This window comes from Amphiprion ocellaris, chromosome 3 (assembly GCF_022539595.1).
Source record: "Amphiprion ocellaris isolate individual 3 ecotype Okinawa chromosome 3, ASM2253959v1, whole genome shotgun sequence".
NCBI classification, from domain to species: domain Eukaryota; kingdom Metazoa; phylum Chordata; class Actinopteri; family Pomacentridae; genus Amphiprion; species Amphiprion ocellaris.
Genome location: NC_072768.1, coordinates 2,181,485 through 2,194,666, shown reverse-complemented (window position 1 = coordinate 2,194,666; position 13,182 = coordinate 2,181,485). Strand labels below are relative to the sequence as shown.

Below are 13,182 nucleotides of genomic sequence, written 5' to 3'. Positions count from 1 at the left end.
CTGGAGGGGGTCTTTAAGAATGTTCACTAAGATCTAACAGACTGACAGGATGTTCTTGAGGTAGGACTAAAGTTCTATGAATATGTACATCCAAATCCTCCAAATATTTTGGAAACTCTTCCAAAAATACAGTTTGAGGACGCAGCACAGTACAAAAAGACACTACACTGGAAATAAGCTGTCTGCTCACAAACATTTAAACAAATATGATCAAACACCGTGCAGAATATAAAGCCTAGAGCAGGATGCTTAGAGAGGACCGGACCAGAGCCGTAGGGAGGAGAGTGCAACACACAAAAACCTTGACCCTTCAATCCCAAACCCCCATGAATAATCTCCTGCTATGGAACTTTACACCTCAAAATAGGGCCTCCTGAACACTCATCCCCCTGCATGAATAGCATCGCAGCCTCCCTCACTCTTTGCCCATCTCTGTGTGTCTCTCTCTCACTCCACATTCCTCCTTCTAACGCTCTGCCACCACAGGCGCCGTCGAAGAGCCTGACAGTTCAGCCCCACTTTGATCTCAAGGCACAGGTTATCTGTTGCCCGGCTAATTTTAGTTAGCCCCTTTAAGCCGCGCTCTTCTTTGAAGCGAGGGTACCGTGCAGCAGGGGGTTCTGCGCGGTTATCAGTGCGGCCCGCTTTTCACTTTCACACTGGTGCGGTTCATCCTCAACATCCGTCAATTTGTACTTTGTTTTTTTCGACAAGATTATCCACCTTGCTACATCTGTATCTGAGTCGGCTTCACTGCAAGGGTGATCCCAAGTGCAACAGTGTGGGGATGGAATTCAAGAAATGGCAAAATTAATGTGAGCTAAAGTGTTTTTCAATCCAATGGGGCTTGTTGAATAAACAGAACAGTACACCGGAGATGTTGGAGGAGGAGTGCTACTGAATCCTCCTGGGTAATTAGAGAGTCTCAGTTTCATTTTGCCGCGATGTTAACAGATTGTCAAAACAGATGGAAGAGAGGTGTGGCAAGTGAGATTAGAAATCTTACCTTATTTTAGGAGTGTGAGAAATAGGAAGATACAACGTCAGCACTGCAGGCCAGGCAGGTCAGAATTCTGCAAAAACAAACAGTGAGTTGGTCAATTTTTGATGCTCCATGCTCGCAGTAAAACATATTTTTTGGAATATCATTTTTACATGTTTTTTATTTATTCATTTGATAAATCAGTCAAGCAGCGAGCGTTCTCCTGCAAGCTTGTATTCCCTGCCCCTAGTAGACCCGATCCTATGAATTATAATGTCCTAAGGTAACATGTTTATGCAAACAATAAAACAGGAATATCAAAACTTAGCCTTGTATCCGACCAGCCAGGAGTTGTTATTAAAATTTGAAGAGCGTCCGCAGCACAACCTCAGGCAGTGTGTGTTTACAGGAGGTTACTCAACAGTACACTTAAGTTGTCTCTGTGATTTTACAGAATATCGGGGCCAGCTGGTCTGAGCCTCGCTGGAGACAATAAAGCTCTTAGCTCTGGCAAGGTGCGGTGGAAGACGGTGTCGCAACACCAACATGGGGACGACATGTCAAGGTGACTGGGCGAGTCTTGAAAGCAAATGAGTCTCGCACCAATGTAGCAGTGCCCATATGCAATTCTCTTTATCCTTCAATGCTGTCTTTGTCAAGCGCACGACTGAGATCAAACACCAGGAGTCATATATATATTAAAAAAAAAAAAAAAAAAAGAAACACATGGGCACCACAGAGCTGCAAAGCCGAAGCAAAGATACACGGAATATCAAAGCGCTTGCTCTGCAGGATGAATGATGGTTCTCCAGGAGCACCTTCAGATGAGAGGAGCAGGAGGTGTCTGCAGGCTGATTTAGCGCCTCAATCTCGTACAAGAGCGGTCACTTTTCTCCCCACAGGATGACTTACAATGGCAGGGCCACTCTTTCCATTTCCATTTTATTTTGAGGAATGGTGGCTAAAGTTTCCCTCTATCTCTTGTAAAAGATATTGCATAAGCTCCCTGAAGGACAACAGCCTGTGGAAGTGCCAGAAGGATCATTTCTGTGTGGCAATGTCATGTTCTCTGCAAGGATAGTGATGGTGGTTTGATGTGTTTTCAATTTCCCACACTATTAAAGGGTAGGCTGTCTGAGAATTTAGTGGAGCTGAAACTTCATACAAAGGAGAAGGTTTTGGCTTGGGGGACCATCCTATGAAATGCAATGTCTGAGTCTTCTCAGTTTCATCGATAGGGAGTCAGGTGTGAATCTTATTATGACAGTAAGAATTGTCTTACTCTATAACTTCTTTTTTGCCATCTTTCCAGAACCGTTTTTTCCATTACAAATACATTTAGTGAATAAAGGATAAAGGCAAGGACAAGATGGGATGAATGGACTTCAGTGTTTTCAATTTTTATCAAAAGACACAATGTCACAAGACCTAAGGTCAAGCACAGACTGAAAAGCAGCGAGCGGCTGGGTGGGCGGAACAACAGGAGAGAAGCCAAGTGTGAGAGAAGAATGAATGTAATGTCTGTTTGTGAATGTGGAAAAAGGTGAGGACGGAAAAATGATAAGAGGGCAGACAGATAACAAGATGAAGAGAAAATAAGGATCAATAGAGCGAGAACGTGCCAACCGCTGTACAGAATGACGGCAGAGCAAACTGAAGAGCGACACAGCCGGCGAAAAACAAGACAGTTTGTTCCTCCCATTAGCGAGTGGAATTAATTAGGGCTCCATTGACGCATTTCTGTGACAAGACAAATATAATTATGTTACATCATTACGAGCTTGCCTTCTTCCTGTTCCCTGGGGAGCTGTGGACAGCCAACTGGACAGCCAACTTTAAACAGTGCCCATGGACAAAACAAGATGGCTGTCAGCATTCATTTAGCAGAAGGCCCGAAGAACATTTCCACAGTAAGTCATGCTCAGGAGGCAGATGTTGGTTTCTGGTCATCAGGAGTCATAAAGTGAGGCTAGCAGCGTTTCTATAGCTACAAACAGAGTGTAATTTGGCTTGAGATGCGATCACTCACTCCTGTGAGCTATATTTACCATCTGTGGCCCTTTGCCCGGTTTCTGTCTGTATGCAGCATGTGGAGCATGTGTATTCAAGTGAATGTGCTAGATGTGTGCCTTTGCAGCAACCACGATGATACAAAGTTATCTTGAGATGCACACACGACATTCTGGTTTACACTGTGGACACAGAGAGAATTTTCACAGCGTTGGAGTTGTTTGCGTGTTAGCATTCAGACACGATTCCTCAAGATCCGACAGGGAAAGAAAACTGACCTTGGTGTTCCAACACACAGCCCCGTTTGTCGAGGCTGAGACAGAACAAGAATCTTTAATAAATAGAGATTTAAACTCAAAGGAACATTTTAGGCTCTCAGACTTGAAGTACAATACGTGGCCTTGCAATGTGGACCACAAAAACAAATAACCTTGTTTTAATAAGAAAGCATGGGGAGAGGCGTTGAAAAGCCGCTGCTGTGCTGTGTGTGGTAATGGGGTATCATTTATCTCATGGGAGAGAGCAGAGCCCTGCAGCTGTGGTGTACACAGAGCTCACACAGCTGTGAAAGAAGTGGTGTCGGCCAGTGCTGGCACACACTGGCAAGTCAGCTGAGAATGGCTGGCTTTCCTCTGACTGAGAACCATTACTGTTCAAGAAATGCAGTTCTGCTGGACTAGCCCAAAGGTAGAATGCTGCTTGGCTCTGGATAAGGATGTTCAAGAAGAAATAACAAATTTGGACAGTCATAAAAATGGACAACAATTCACTGACAATGATGTAATGAAGTCATTCTTTAGAGCAGGATGCCAAAAGCCCAGTTGGGATTTATTGAAATGAGTGTGAAGCAGTCTGTTTTGGCTTTTTTGTGAGTTTTACTGTGCTTCCATGAATCATGCCATCCTTCATTTAACACCCTGTAAGGATTATGGACAGCATGCTGCAGAAAGCCTTCCAGCCATTCCACACTCAATCTTGTCTTTCACCAGTGAATAAATTGAGACACAACAATGCTTAATCCCCGTTCCATGTGCAGTTTGGGTAGGGGGACGGCGAAATTGAAATGACAGGACGTGGAACAAAGCACATCCAGGGTAAAATGAAGGTATCACTCCTTCGTTAGAGGAGCTGACAGGCTATTGATCGTTCTTCAGCAAAGCCTTGAGGTTCATATAGAAGTCTCACTGGTGCCTCACCGCCCTGCATCTGTGCGGTAAGGTAAGTTCAAGAAATCTACGATGTACTGCAATTGGCATACTGCTGACTCTGCTGTGTTAACACAGCCCTCAGGGTAATCCAAAACACCATCTTCTTTATAAATGACTCTACAGGCCTCCCCACTTCTTCTTTCTCTCTCCTTGCTTTTTCTCTTTTCCTGCAAAGGGGTGTTTGCACCCAACAGCTGTCCCTCCATATCCGTTTGTTCAAATAATTCTCTTTCCACCATCATCCGTCTCCGTTTCTCTGCCATGACAAAGTTTCTCAGGCCAAAGCCTCTCCATAGTAAATGCTGTCCTGGTTTAATCACACTTCATAGCACTAAGGAGAGAAAACTTCACTTCCAAATCCTCGACAGCTGCATCAAGACTCTCAGCTCCTCATCTCTTTACATTGTACTCGTGCCTCGGTCTCACCCAGTTGTGCCTTTTCACGCCATCAGGCACAGCAGGACGGGGCCTTGGAGGATATAACGCATCTACACAGGAATGCAGCTAAGGAGCCAAAAAAGACCCCTTTCTATGGCGTGTACAAGCAGTGGGGATGCTTGAGCAAATGTGCATGGCCACACAACACACACAAATGCACATAGCTCTTCTGGCACCACGGGACGTTGAAAATCGAAAACGGAAAACAACGGTATCTTGGGCAGAGGCAGACGGTTTAACTTCGTCTGTACTTGTATTTGCTCTACTGTACTTCCAGCTCTGTACGGAAACCCCACAATCACATATCAATCATAAATCTGCATGACGAAGGCGCAGGTACTTATCAGAGTGAATTGCTGTGTAATTCAAGACAGTGGGTGGCCTGGCCAAGCCCTGATTGCTGGCTGATGTGTGTGGAAGTTGAGTGGGGGGCTGCGAGGGGAGCTACTGTAGAATCTGGCAGTGAGCCAAACTGTGTGGCATTGCTGAGTGATGAGACATGCCTGGAGGTTTCTGCAGAAGCTGAATTATAAGAGGCAGCAGCGGATTCAATGGGCAGCTTTAACCATGCAATTACTTCCTACAGTAACTACAAGTGAAAAAAGCTGTCAGCATAGCTACAGAACAGAGCTCATCTCCAACTGGAAAAAGAACAGAGAAGGGTTGTCAAGGTGATTGTAATAATTAACATGTCTCCATTTAGCTTCCTGATACATCATCACATTCTCATTCTCTGTTTTCATGTGAAGCAACCAATTATCAGCTTCAGCGGTTCATTATTTGAACTCCAGTCTCAATTTAGCAGCTTTTCTTTAATAGGTAATTTAAAGGACAATAATTGCGTCTACACTTTCATTCCCTGTGTGTTGTGATGTTGCCGGCCTCGCTGTACATGAACACATATGTTTGTCATTGTTAGAGAGGGCCGCAGAGGTCAGAGATGTGCCAAGGTCCATGGCGCACTGGTGCAGAAGAGTTATGACAGCGCCGCTCCGTCCCATCAGCCCGACTGTCAAGTCACACAGCATCATTTATCTGTGAAAGCCTCGCAGTTGAACACACAACGCTACGGGTGGGCAAATCACCACCACGAGTGCGCTACTTTACCACTCATGCTTCAAAGAGATGACGGCAGAATGGGCCACAAATTGAGCTTATGTGAAGTATGAGCCACTGCCAAATGTACAAATATTAATAAGGTTGGGGATATTTTCCTGCAGTGTGTGAGATGTGCGACTGTAAGAGAGCGGAGAATTTATGTGGACTTCGCCATAAAGTCAAGAACTGGAGGTTGATAGGGCCGAAAGAGCCGGATTAAAATTCAATTAAGCCAATTAAAAGCTTTTGGTCCATAAAAACAAAAAAGCACAAAACAAGGACGGGGAGTAATATATAACTGAACAGAACAGAGACTTTTATGGTTAACCGGCTTCTCAAATACACGATAAACATTTTACAGCTTTATCTGTAAAAGCTTTCCTTGTAAGAAAAACAATAATCTTTTGTTTATGAGAGGAAGGCGCTTGACCTTCAAAACCATCTTTAGATTTAAGTTTCCAGCAGAGCATGTAGTGCCTGTAGAGCAGATGGTTATTATATTAGGAAACATGCAACACACAAAGGAAAACAGTTAGAAGAAGAGGGTGATTGTGTATAAAGGCCCTCAGGCAGGCTTGCTATGATTGTCCACGATTAACCTCTCATTGGGCGAATAAAAGGAAAACCGATCTCTAAACATTAAGACGGGCCTGCACGCCCTGCAGCAAGGTTTTGCTTTGTCATCGAGACAACAGAAGCTGCTTAAGCGCTAAATGCCTTCTATTCTTCCTGTTTTGACACTTCGGGGCGTGTAAACAATGCAGTCCAATTCAGCATCCCTGTAACAATGTCTTGTGAAGCTGATAATTGTGTTGAGACAAAGTCAGAGAAGCGTCCATCTCGCTTCTTGTGGATTTGTTATGTCACCAATATCAGAGCAACACGGTATTATGTGCACCATACCGTTTTAGCCAAATAATATAAAATATGAAACTGTGATAGGTTAGTCTACAATAATGACACCTTGTAAGATAAATATTTTTGTTATCAGGCAGTTCTTTTTTTCCTAATTCTCCATGGTTTCAGTGTTTGAGATCAGTTGTTGTGTGGGAGTTAAATAAACAGATGGACTCCGAGAAAGATGCAGAACGCAAAGAGAATGCAAAATAATTCATACTGCAAAATTTAAAAAAAAAATAAAAAATTTAAAAAGATACAGACTGAGGATAAGCGAAACTGAAAAAGTTACTACATCAATAGAACTTTACTGTTTAATGAGACGTCCAAACTCATAAATCCCATTCTCCTGAGTCATTTGTCTAGCATACATGTATGACAGAAACACTGTATAGACACCATATGCTAATATCACATATGCTCATTCCACATGAATTATGATTCATCAATTATGCACCTTTTTTTAATTAATTTATTTTTTTTTACATCCAAGTTCTATCAAATCAATCCTACAAGTATACAAATGGATTATAATTGCAGACCTCTACTCCCACAAGGGAGGTTTGCAAGCCTGCAGACTGCTGATGACAATCTCCCATTCATCCCTGCTGCTTGTCTACAGCTACAGACGCTGATAAAAACCCTCCTTCTTTACTGCCATCCCCCTGCCAGGTTTTCTGTGTCAAATGCCAAATGCCTACGCAATGTTAACTGGCATGGCAGATGCTTTGCATTTATTTTCACATATTTACTGCCAACTGTGAAGCACCCAACATCCTGTCCTATAATAAATCCAGCATCTATCCCCTGTACCAGCAATTGCATCACTGGATTTTATTTCCATGTTCGCCTGCAGCTAAGGCATCTAATGGCTACAAAAGGCAACATTTTGAAGAGTCTAATTTCCTTACTTTGCACTGATAAAGACCTCAAGCTTTGAAAAGAAGTGAATATGAGGTGAAACTCACAATAACTGGAAAACCAGAAATAGAGATTGTTTCCACCAATTTGCACAGATTCTGCAGTCTGTGACAGACAGGCAGTAAAATTGGATGAGCAGTCAGTAACCACCGGAGTTCTGGAGGTAAACAGTCCTGCGAGAATGCCAAATATTGTGTGTTCTTGCACCAGAACAAACATGGATACCAACCAGCAGCTTGCACTGTTTACATGCTGGGGCATTTGCACTTGAAGGGCCAAAAAGGACTCCTGGATAAAACACCAAGCAGTGCAGACTAATATCCTACAGAGGTTAATGTAAATGAGCTAAAACTTCAGTTAAATTGTTTATTTACCGCTATGGCTCCCTTGGACAAAGTATCTGACGTCACTGGTTGCCTGTGTCATTTGCCAAAAAAAATCTTTAGAGAACAACTGGCAACAGCTGGATTCAAAACCTTAGGATTAGAATCTCAGCATTTTACACATCATAGTATTTTACAAGCTAACTGTCAACACGAACTGACCCACAGAATAGAGACAGAGGAAAAACTGGAATAAATGAGCAACACAGCTTATTCAGATGCTTCCACACAGACGCACTGGACGCTACATTTAACATCAAATCATGTTCTGTGTCATGTATAAAAATGCTGAGCATGGCCAATCGATTCTGATTTTGGACCGAGATGGCAAGAAGAAAAGCGACTTTGAAAGAGGGTTCATTGTTGGCATGGACCGCAGGAATCCCAAACACAAACTGGACAGTTTCAAAAGGAGCAGAGATTTATCTACGGAATGACATCAATCAACAGGGTCAGGTGCTTCCCTCAACCACGCATGTTTGGTGATTGTGATTTGTAACGAAAAACAGAGGAGCAGCTCTTTCTCACATGACTGAAAACATCAAGGCATGAAAAGATCAGACTTTTGGCAAAAACAGTCCATCCCCAATTACACAGAAAGGGATATTAGAGTATGGTTGCAGTGAATAAACCACTCATTATAAAGATTAATGCACATTTGAGAGTTCAGTGGAGCAACAACAATCGGCACTGGTCTACAAAGATGTGAAAATAAAAGCTATACGGTCACATGAATCCTCCTTCCTCATATTCTCAACATTAGCTACTGAGGTCAGCAGAGCGTACCATGGGCACAGCACTCTTAGCCCTCCAAGACATCTATACGAGGAGAAGCGTGGGTGTCAAGGCAAACAGGATTATAAAGGACCCCCACCACCCCAGCAACAGACTGTTTGAGTGGCTACGCTCTGACCGGCCCCTGCACAAGATCAAGGTGAACGCAAAGAGAGGCAGGAAAAGCTTCTTTCCTCATGCTGTCCTCCAGTCAAACTCTAAACCACAGGACTTCATTTGTTAGCCAGAGCACACTAGATCATATAAATATGTAAATAACATATATATGTATGCACACACACATGCACCCACGCTCTCATGCACAACAACAAACACACACACACGGCAGCAGTCTTGCATAAGGTACACTGCACCTAAGCTTCACAATCTCTACCTCCTTGTTATTTATGATGATGTGACTTTTTTCTCTTGTTTTTTGAGAATGTTCTTTGATAATGTCTGACTGTTATTGCATAGTCTTGAGGAACAGTCAGTGCACATACTGTATGAGCATGTGACAAATAGAATCGCTTGAATCTCGAGGTTGAAGTGGAAGGAGTGAATGGTGCAGGCCTTCAAGCTTGTAACATACAGTAAAGAGATCAAGCAGCTCTGGGGTGCATTTTCTGGATCTATTCATCCCTTTAAAAGCAAGGGCCACTGCAAATCAATACAAAGTTGTTCCAAATGATCACCTTTGTCGAGTGATGACACATTTCTGTCCTCAAGGGAGTGGCCTCTTTGAGGATGATAATGCTCCCATCCAGAGGGGACTAAGGGTCACTGAATGATTTAATGAGAATGAAAATGCCGTGAATGACAAGCTCTGGATCTTTGCAATCATCAGATCTCTACCCAATGCAACACCTACGGTAGACTTTGGACACGGTAGCACTCTCCATCATGAAAGCACCATTTGATGGGACTTCTTTCAGAAGAATGATGTTCCAGCCTCACAGTTAATTTCCAGAGGCAGCTCTTAAAGGACCTAGACCTTCCTAAGACACTTTATGTTGGTTTTTCCTTTAATTTGTGGTCTAAAACAGACCAGGTCCAACTTGGGTCGGTCAGTTGTCAGACCCAAGTCATTTTGATTATGATTTAAAAGTTGCAATGCCACCAATTTAATGTAGAAATAAAAAACACATTTCCCCGCCCCCACGAATATTCCTGGAATTGGAGGTGCTATTGATCCTTAAATCCAACTGCATGTGGAGACTGAGGGCCCGAGAGCTACTAAACACCAGATGAATCCCAGTGTAATGAACCTTACCTCAAGGTCCAGCTTAAAAAAATAATCTCTCAGGTTTCTTCTCCTCACAGCAACGCCGCCACCACCACCCCCTCCGTCCCCAGAGGCCCAGGCCAACCATGACTCTAATGCACAAGAGTCGGTTTAGAGTCTCAAGGGAGACATGAGAGTAGATTATCACCTCAGCCTGCAGATAACAGCAGTCATCATGTACAATCATCACCAGAGGTTTGGACTGGATCCAGATTTGACGTCCCTGGTGTGTGTGTGTGTGTGTGTGTGTGTGTGTGTGTGTGTGTGTGTGTGTGTGTGTGTGTGTGTGTGTGTGTGTGTGTGTGTGTGTGTGTCAGCGCCTTCATGCTTAGGCTCTCCATGCGGATACACTTTGCCTGAGTTCACCGCCGAAACTCTGCCAAGTTGGAACGGCAGGCTGTAGCTGTTGATCCTCCATCCTCGTCCTGGAGGAATTTCTTTCCTGATCCAGCATGCAATCAGAAGCATCTGCAGTGTCCACTTTGCCAGAATTTTTCTGTCTCCCCCCCAAACGCACACGGATATGCTACAGCATCTGTTAGGACACACTTGTGCCAGCTGTGCCCCCATCTACGCAGACACAGAAATATCTTTGGAGACACTCACCAGAGATCACTGCACACAAGAGGTTGGGGAGGGATGTGAGTACTGAAGCTCTACTGGGGTGAGCTGTCATCAACTGAGACCTAACAAAATCCATCTCACATTGACTACGGCATGTTATCACCTGTTGACAGAGTTCACAGACTCTGTTCTGCTCACCTCCAAACTTCAAACACTGCCAGAGATTCCAGAAAATCTACAATATTTGATGTATGATGGATTACATTCACATCAGACTTTAGAAAGAGTGAATCCAGATAATTAAATGCATAAAATAGTTTTCCATGTGAAACCAAAAGACAAGATAAAGCACCTTGTTCCTCCTCTCCTGAACATGCCGAGCCTCCACCCCTCTGATCTTTCCTGACGGGGTGACAGAAGAACTGGAAAATAGATTAACAGATTTCAAAACAAACGCACCAGTCTGACACAAGATGTAGTGTTAGAGGATCACACCATTCATGCTAATTTCCAGCGAGACCGTCTGTTCTGAGTAATGCCATGCTGGATTTATAGCTGATAAAACCACTACTATTTCATTTCTCTTCCAGAGTTTTAAATTAAGGTAATAGACAAGCTGGTGGTACAGTCTTAGAGAATTAAAGCGTGGGCCGACTGAACAGGGAGGAGGGGGGTATGATAAGTGCGGACAGGGAACAGTGAGCAGCAGATGAAACATGTGCTTAGAAAACATAATTAGCAAAAATGGCTGTCATACACTCCTACCCTACTGCAGTGCAGAGGACAAAGCCCTACTTCTCGCTGCCAAACACAAATGCAGCAGACAAAAACAATCCAGCAATTTCTTCTCTTAATGTTCTTTACATGTTGAGAGGTGATTATGTGTACTTAGTGGCCATAAAAAGACCTCTAACGCAGTTTTGCAATAGCACTGTGGGCCACGGGGCAGGAGTTGAGAGGAGAACTTTCATTGACCGCTATTTCACCCACGTCGCTTTATTCCACAAGGTTTGGTTCTGTCATTGTACAGATGAAGCCTTGTGTTCCAAATAATCCAGGGCTCCAGGGGTGTCTTTATTTACAATCACCCACTGACAACTAGAACTGACAAGCAGGAGCAGAAAAGTTTCCTTTTCTACTCCTCATGCACAGGCCCAAAATCTTGGCCCCATACATCTGCATCCTCAGTGGACCCCGCTGCCTTTATCATACATCCACTGCACCGTCTCCGTGAATAACTGAATCAAATGAGGTGCATCTGTGCTGATTATTAAAGGGTTATTCAATCCCAAACCATCAAACTTTTAGAACAATTTCTGCTCATCTGTCTCTGATTTGCCTGAATTTTTAATAGCATAAAATAAAGATGTTAATAAAGATATTTGTGAAATTTTAGATTTATACATCAAATACTTCCAGAGATTTCATGTTTTAAAGAAGATGCCAGCAAGCCCATTTTTAACACATTTTTTTGGCCATTGAGATTTGAAGCTATGTTTAAATGACAATATCTCAGGAACTACTAAAGATTAAAACTTAAAATTTTCTCTATTATTTCTCATCATGACTTAAAGTCTGCAATACTGAACAAGTAGATCAAATGCATTATAGTGAGTTGAAAGATGAAACAAAAATTGTAGCTCTCATGAAAAATCTAGTTTTTTGTTTTTTTTTTTTAACAAATTAACAAACCGATAATGCAGATTTCAGCTACTGGCATATTCTGAACCATGTGGAATTGCTGTACTGTACTTTAATTTTTTTCAATTTTTTGAATGCATTTCACAGTAAAAATTATTGTAATTCTGAAATATAACTACATATAGTTCAGACAACATCATTAATTGACTTCTGTATGAGCAAATCTTTTGTTCTATTGTGCTCAAAGATGGGACTTTTTATGAAACATGCATTTTTTTCATATTTCAACTCACCCATAATCAGCAACAGTTTTAACTACTTGTCCAGTATTGCAGATTCTGAATCAATGCCATAATGAGAAATAACTGTGAAAAATTCAGGCTTTTATCCTTGACAGTTCTTGAGAAATTATCATTCAAATATACCCTCAAATTTCAATGTACAGAAAAATGTGCTGAAAACAGTTCAATAGGCAATTTTTTGTTAATATGTCTCACAAGGTCCACAGCATATCATTCTAATTTCACAGATACTATTTTAACCCTCGTGTCGTCCTGCGGGTCAAATTGACCCATTTCAAAGTTTGAAAATGTGGGAAAAAATACATATTTTCACAGTGAGAACTTCCACATTTTCAACATTTTTGGGAAATTTTTGAACATTTTTTGGTGGGAAAAAGAAATGCTAAAAAAAAAAGTTTCTTTAAGAACATTCAGACATTTGGTTGATTTTTTTCCAAATGTTCTTGAAGAAAATATTAAAACTTTTACTGATATATACGTAATCACTTTAGATATTTTTAGAATTTTTTTTGGAAGATTTTTATTCATTTTTTGAACATATTTACAATTTTTATTTTTTACATTTTTTTAATTTTTATTTCTTGCCAAATTTGGGGATTTTAAAAAAAACTTTCAAGGGAAACTTTTAAGGAATTTTTGCAATTTTCTTCCTTAAGATTTTGACATTTTTTAAATAAAT

At 41.9% G+C, this 13,182-nt stretch overlaps 1 protein-coding gene across 1 annotated transcript in view; it reads right to left on the bottom strand.

Annotated features, from left to right (window-relative positions):
* Positions 1–13,182, bottom strand: part of tspan9a (tetraspanin 9a) — a 186,431-nt gene that overhangs the window by 131,629 nt on the left and 41,620 nt on the right. Inside the window, exon 3 of the mRNA XM_055009037.1 lies at positions 1,007–1,073. The gene's annotated coding sequence lies outside the window, so the exon portion shown is untranslated. The remainder of the gene's footprint in view (positions 1–1,006; positions 1,074–13,182) is intronic.